Source organism: Falco biarmicus, chromosome 11 (genome assembly GCF_023638135.1).
Source record: "Falco biarmicus isolate bFalBia1 chromosome 11, bFalBia1.pri, whole genome shotgun sequence".
NCBI classification, from domain to species: Eukaryota; Metazoa; Chordata; class Aves; order Falconiformes; family Falconidae; genus Falco; species Falco biarmicus.
Genome location: NC_079298.1, coordinates 23,995,381 through 24,002,024, shown reverse-complemented (window position 1 = coordinate 24,002,024; position 6,644 = coordinate 23,995,381). Strand labels below are relative to the sequence as shown.

The following is a 6,644-nucleotide window of genomic DNA, read 5'->3' as shown; positions in this document are numbered from 1 at the left end:
AAGTCCTATTTTGAGCACATACAGTTCAGCTTAACTCGCAAAGTCTTCCTTTGCAGTTTTACATCTGATAATTTGATTATGAAAACGAACTTTCCCACATGGAAGAGAATGCTAACAATCTTGTTCTGATAAGAGATACTTATACAGCACCACCAAATCACTTAAACATAAGGGGGCCATGTGCTTATCCTCATTTCAGATGACGAGCCCAATGTAGCTGTCTAAGATTTGGTGGCACGTGTTGATATTCCCTGTGCAGTTGGGGCCAGTGCTTGCCAGTGCTACTTCAGAGTAATTTCTTTGACTTGACTTGGATGTTCTGTGAATGTAATTGCTATAAATTAGGAATCCTTCTTTACACTTGCATCTTACAATGGTACTGATAGAGGACCTTATCTAAGGAATCTTGGGAAAGGGGACTGGGGAAGAGAGGACTAATGTTTGCAAAAAACAGTATAACTGATAGATTTACATAGCTGGAAGACATATAAGTGAGCATAATTCATTTGCTGTGGACTACTCACTAGCAAGCCATTACAGCAAAGTCTAATTCAAACGTACAGTAGTCTGTGGCTAAGTCTGGGGAGATGATAGTAGAATGGAAGTGATGGAAATACTGTTTAGACTCACTGCTTACTCTCCCCTTTCTTTCCCAAATGCTGTAATCCGATAATCTTTTTCATTTATGCATATAGCCCAAATTCCATCCTTAGTTATACAAACGTAAATTCCCTTTGTCGTGGTTTCATCATACTATAAGCAAAGGTTTGCTGTTGTATTACAACAGCCAAGTCTTGACCACTATTTCTAAAATACAGTATACTGGAATTTGTCTTAGTCTGCACAGCCTTTTTGTATGAGACCCCGTTCTGATAAAAGGTGAATGCTTTATTCATCACCTTTTTTTTTTTTTTTTTTTTTTTTTTTAATGGAACATATAAGAACAGTATAGGAAAGAAGTCTGGGATTAAAACAAGCCTGACTTTGTTGAGATGCTACAAGTATTAATGGCTGAGAAAACATATGATCTACTAGCGTGTTCCTGGATTATAAGACTTGCATAAACTTCAGGTCAGCTGGATTTGTATAAACTAGAACAATGCAGTGCATGCAAAATTTTCTGCTTATAGAGAGGTTTCCATGTGGAGAAATCATTAAAGCTTTTCACAAATTGTCTTTTTACACAGGAACCTTTTATCTGGTAATGGAAACCTTAAGTGGCTAGACAAATATATTTGGGAGGAGATAGTGAAAAATAATTCTAGATGTTTTCTGAGCTAATAAGATTTGTTCTTTTTATGAACCTTTGAAAACTTGCATGGTGTGGCAGAAAATTTGTCCAAAATTTCATCCTGAAACACTTTTATATGAAGAAAAAAAGATTCAATTATTTGAAAGTGGGATTTTCAAGTCAGAGTTCCTTGTTCTAGCAGATATCCTATCAGTACAGGATTCCAAATGCTTTGGATTTGGAAAGCATCGGGCAGAAAGCCTCCTGCACAGGGGAGACTGTGAAACACCTAAGAGGCATCTGGATGATACAAAACCTAAAAATCATGCGGCTTGTAATGTGAGCTTCTCCATACGCATACTCCCTAAGAGCTTTTAGCTTTCAAGTGGACTTATCAGTAGGTTTCCTAAGCTTTGAACTTTGGTCTTCAATGCACTAGTAAATCTGGGATTAAATGAAAAATTCTGGTTCTGCCTAAGTTTACACAGGACTCTGTTCCCACTTGTTTTACCTCAGTCATTACAGACTTTTCTGCAGTCAAATATTAGGGAAACGCTTTGCAGTTGACCTCTCTTATTTGATTTTTAGATACTGTTATTACTTCCTATTCTCTCCAGTGACTAACAGATTGAATCTTTGTCTTTGCATTCTCTTGTTTTTAATTCAAGATGACGTAGCTCTAATTTTTTTAAAAAACTTCTCCATGGTTTCTGTTGTCTAGAATTTAATTTGGCTTTTTTTTCCCCTATGTGCACCTTTATTTGGTATGGTGTTTTATTTAACCTATGGCTCATTTTAACAATTTCGGTTATAAACAACCTGTGCTGGAATATTTTAGGGAATTCTTCTGCACTATGTTCAGATGATCTTTAGTTGCCAGACAGGACATTCGGGACCAGAGGATAACTGAGGTGGGAAGGGACCGCAGGAGGGTCCTGGTCCAAACTCCTGCTCAGTGCCTGAGGGTCAGCCATGAGCTCAGACTCGGTTGGTCAGGACTTTGCCCAGCCTGAGCATCTTTTGTTTCAGTTTACCCCTGCTGCCTCTCACCCTCCTGCCATGCACCGGCATGAAGGGCCTGGCTCCATCTCTGTCTCCTCCTCGCAGGCACTGGCAGGTTGCTGGTAGGTGTCCCCAAAAGCCGCCCCCTCCCCAGGCTGAGCAAGCCCCCTTCCCTCAGCCTCTCCTCACAGGGCTCCAGCCACAGACCAGTTTGACCACTGGTGTCTTTCTGGTACGGAGGGGCCCAAAACCAGGTGCAGTATTCTCAACATGGTCTAGAAAACAGTGAATGTTGTACCGATACTTTATAGTGACCAGAATGACACACAGGCTCAGAAGAGGAACAGTTACCAGCTGAAGCAGATTTACGGGCATGAGAGGAGAAGAGGTTCAGAGGTTCTCCTGAGAGTAACTGAGTTCAGTGAGAACAAGGGCACAGTGTTTCCGGGGGAACTTGACTGCACGTAATGCCCTGGTTTGTCTGGAGGCTTCAGTCCCCGAATCTCTCAGTGCAGTGCCTTTCTCTGATCGTTGCCCTCATCCAAACACAACTGTCTCTTGTGGAAGTACACGAGGCACACATGGTTTGAGAGGATTAATCCCGTTTCCTTGATATATAAAACTTGTGAGTCATTGGCAGTACTTGTTTGAGCAGTATTAAATGTAAGCATCTTAGTTGTATCCATACACCCACACTGAAGTTTTTATATAAGATTCAAATGTGCCTGATTAACATAAGAAAACTCAGTGCATATTTGTAGAGCAGGTGCAAGCAATGTCTCATCTCTTCCTGAACAAAAGGTTAATACATTCCCACAAGTGACTTAATCCAACCGTATTGCTAAAAATGATATGATTGTAAATGGATATAAATGAAAGTTAAAAAGCTTCAAGTAACGCACAGTAATTATTAGTTAATATTCAAAAAAGGAAGTTTGAAAAAAGGAAAAGTTACTACCAACAACTAATTTGCACACACTGCATTAATTTGAAGAATTAATTATGCTGTAAAATTTAAGCTTAAGTACATAGAGCACGTGCAATGTAGGAGTGTGATGTAAGAAGATCTGCAGCTCATGTTTTGACTTGTAGATTAAAATCTAAGTGAATTGAAAGTAAATGTAAACCCAGAGAATTTAAATTTTATGATGTGGAACCCCACTGAAAACAGAAAATAGCAACTTGGTAGAATATGAGTGATACCAGTAGTCCCTAATTAATTTTACGAATTTTATTACCTCAGTTGAAATTGTTCAAGTATATACGTAATGAAGAGTAGTTAACTACTGTATATAGAAAAAGAACAGGAATTATGATTAATGTTTCCTGGTAGAGGTAACCGTGAGATGACAGGATGTGAATTGGGCCTGAGTAATGAAATTCTCTGTGTGTGTGTGCATGTATAGCAGGGAATAAAATTTGTTTGGGGAATTTAATCCTACTGAAGAGTAAAATGGTTTCTGGATGTCTCCCATCTAGAGATTTTCTAACTGCTGAGGACAAAAAGGTTGCATGTGAAGCCTGATCAAATCAGCACCAGGTTCCTTCGGTCCGGGAAGCGCTGCAGGGGTGGCATAAGGGGACAGCCAGTACAATGACAAAGGTGAGCAAGGAAGGGACAGCTCATCAGCCTCCTCATCCATCCAGTGCTGGCTCCACTGGTCACGCCACAAGAAGAGGGGGCTGGACACTTGAATGGGCGTGCAAGGAAGCTACCAAGGCTGCCAGTTATTAATGACCAGCTGCTTTTTTTAACAGGCTTATGGAGAGTGGGGAGGTGAAGTAATAGTTGTCAGTATTGCTGAGCTGCTGTTTATTGTGTGTATACTAAGAGGAGGTTTTTTTCTTGGTAACCTTGTTTTTTGTAATCTATGGTAAAAATGTTGACTGAGCATTTATATGCTTTTGTATGTCTCTTGGGAAGACAGGTATTGCATTTCACTTTCAGTGTGAATTTTTTGTTCAACTGAATTTTATGTTGTTGATGATATATTTTTTAAACTTTGTTTTCCTTAGAAACAAAACTTGCGCGTTTTAAAATTATTTCCGAAAGAAATTGTTAGTTAGATGGACCTGATTTCAGAAAGTGATGGACAGAGCTAGAAATTTTTATGTGAGATTGTTCTGCCAAGGTTGTGCTAGCTCTTCTTTTTTGCTGCAATTATTCCAAGATAGTCTTGGGCAACTGTGGATGTGGGAAATTGTTTTTTGTAGCACTGCAGACATCATCTCAGGTGTGCAAACTGGCATAGTTTTCCAGAAGCAAAGAAAAGCTATGAAAAGGTACTCCAGCCAACATCTGAGACCAGATATAATATCGTGCTCAAGCTTATCCTACTTTTCATACATAATGCAGGATGTATATGTGCACAAATATGTAAGTCCGCCTAAATTTAAAAGATTAATTTAGCTGTGCTTTTATTCATAGGGTTTTCTTAACATGACAAGAATTAGTTATGCTGATTTATTTAGTCTTTAAACCGTCTAGGCATTATCTAAGTATGCTTACGTTCCACAGAATCTATTAGGCAAGGAAGTGGGTCATCCTTATTTGACTGCTGAAGTGAAGCAGTGATTACAGGGCAGGAAGGTCAAATGTGTAAGGCACTCACTAGAGATTTTAAAACCTGGAGGGAAGGCGTTAGCTCTGGATTGTAATTTATAAGGATGTACACAATGTTGGCTTACTCTGAATAACAGTATAAGGAATATAAATTTTATTATCTCGAGGACTGTAATTTTCTACAGATGTTGGAATTACATAACAAAAAATAAATTTAATTGCCTGTACTCTGTGAAAGTTGCTTGACTGGATACTGGTAAAAATACTACGTTATGGAGAAACCAATGATTGAACTTCAAAGGTAAAAAAAAGAATACTTTAACTTTTAACTGCGTAGGTTACAAACTGTATTCAATAATGCATCTGTATTAATTTCTAGCGAGGATATATAACTATTTTTAATAAATTTTTGGTTTTATCATCGTAGTCCTAGTTAAGTCCTATCGCCTTATTCCTTGTTCTCAGCTGCCAGAGAAACCTGAGTATTTCCCACATACCAGAAATCTTCCGAGTAAGGTAGAACTGATTACGTAATTTTCTTCTGCTTTGTTTTCTTATGAAAAACTAGTGAAGAAGTGGTATATGGCTAAGCTCACCTTCCAACATTTCCTGCAGCAAGAATTAACTTCCATTTAAGCAGTCCCTCAGCTTAAGAAACTGGCAAATAAAACCCCACAAAACCTAAACAAACAAAAAGCCTATGCCTTTTGCTTGCTCATACCGCTTCTGACAGTGGTTATGTCAACAAGTTGCCCAGTAAAATTGTTGAACCTCCATCCTTGAAAATTTTCAAAACCTGACTGGACAAGGCTCTAATCGACCTGATGTAACTTTTAAGTTAGCGGTTCTTTCATCATGAGGTCAAATTAAATTACAGCACCCATCCCTTCAGCAGGAATTTCTCTGTTCGGAGTTAAATTAGTTAAGGATATGAGTTTTGCTAATTGTGGAAACAGGTAAAGATCCATTCAAATGTGGCTTAGAAGAGCTTGCTTTCTCAAGCACAGACCCTTCTTTGGGGGCTTGCTTGCAAGTTGTTTTGCTTAAAAAATACATTCAGCATCCTTTCGCAAGGAACGTTGAAACCCATCAGCAGCAGACGAGCACTTCAGGGGCCGTGTCCGTCACAAACGTGCTCCCAGCAGGTGGCTGCTGCCCCCTGCAGCCCGTCCCAGCGTCCGCGAGGAGGTGGGGAGGAAGCACCCCAAGAAACAACACGCTAACTAGGTGGGCGATGAACGTTTTCGTGTATCGGCAAAGGATTTTCTTAGTGTTAGAAATGCACTGTGATGCAGTTATCCTAATGAGTAAGACAAACGGTACCTCAAGTTTATATCTTTAGCCATGGGTAGGTTCAATAGTCAAAGATCTTAAGAGCAAAGGCTGCAGACTGGGCTGTGGAAAAACCTGGAAATCAATTCAAGCTTCCAGAGTGCATTTATATAGTTTTTGCTAAGTGATTCCAACGGTGATGCAGTTCTTCATATGCCAAACGAACTATGCCCTCCCTCTCCTTTTACCTTCCTTCTACTTCAAACAAAGCTTTTGTAGCTTAATGAGGGACAGATTGGCAGATGCCTTCCTTACTTAGTCCACAGGCAGGGAATAATGCAGCTGGGGTTTATATGCCTAAATACACCTGTGTGTATATGCAGTGCTCAGTGTACATACACATGTGTGTCTGTGGCTACATACATGGGTGCAACAGCTCCCTAATCTCAGCTGAAACCAAGTACTCCTCCTTTACAAACAACAAACAAACAACAGCTTGGTGAAAATGCAGACCCAGTTAGTATGCTACCGAGGATAACCAGACAGAAAATCCAATCATAGCATAAAGTTAGTGTT

The 6,644-nt window shown here is 39.5% G+C and overlaps 1 long non-coding RNA gene across 1 annotated transcript; it reads left to right on the top strand.

The window, feature by feature from the left end:
* The first annotated feature begins 1,077 nt into the window (after positions 1-1,077).
* LOC130156696 (uncharacterized) lies at positions 1,078-6,289 on the top strand. Its single transcript, XR_008824564.1, has 2 exons — positions 1,078-1,570; positions 3,713-6,289. It is a non-coding gene; the product is annotated as an uncharacterized LOC130156696 (long non-coding RNA).
* The last annotated feature ends 355 nt before the right edge of the window (positions 6,290-6,644 follow it).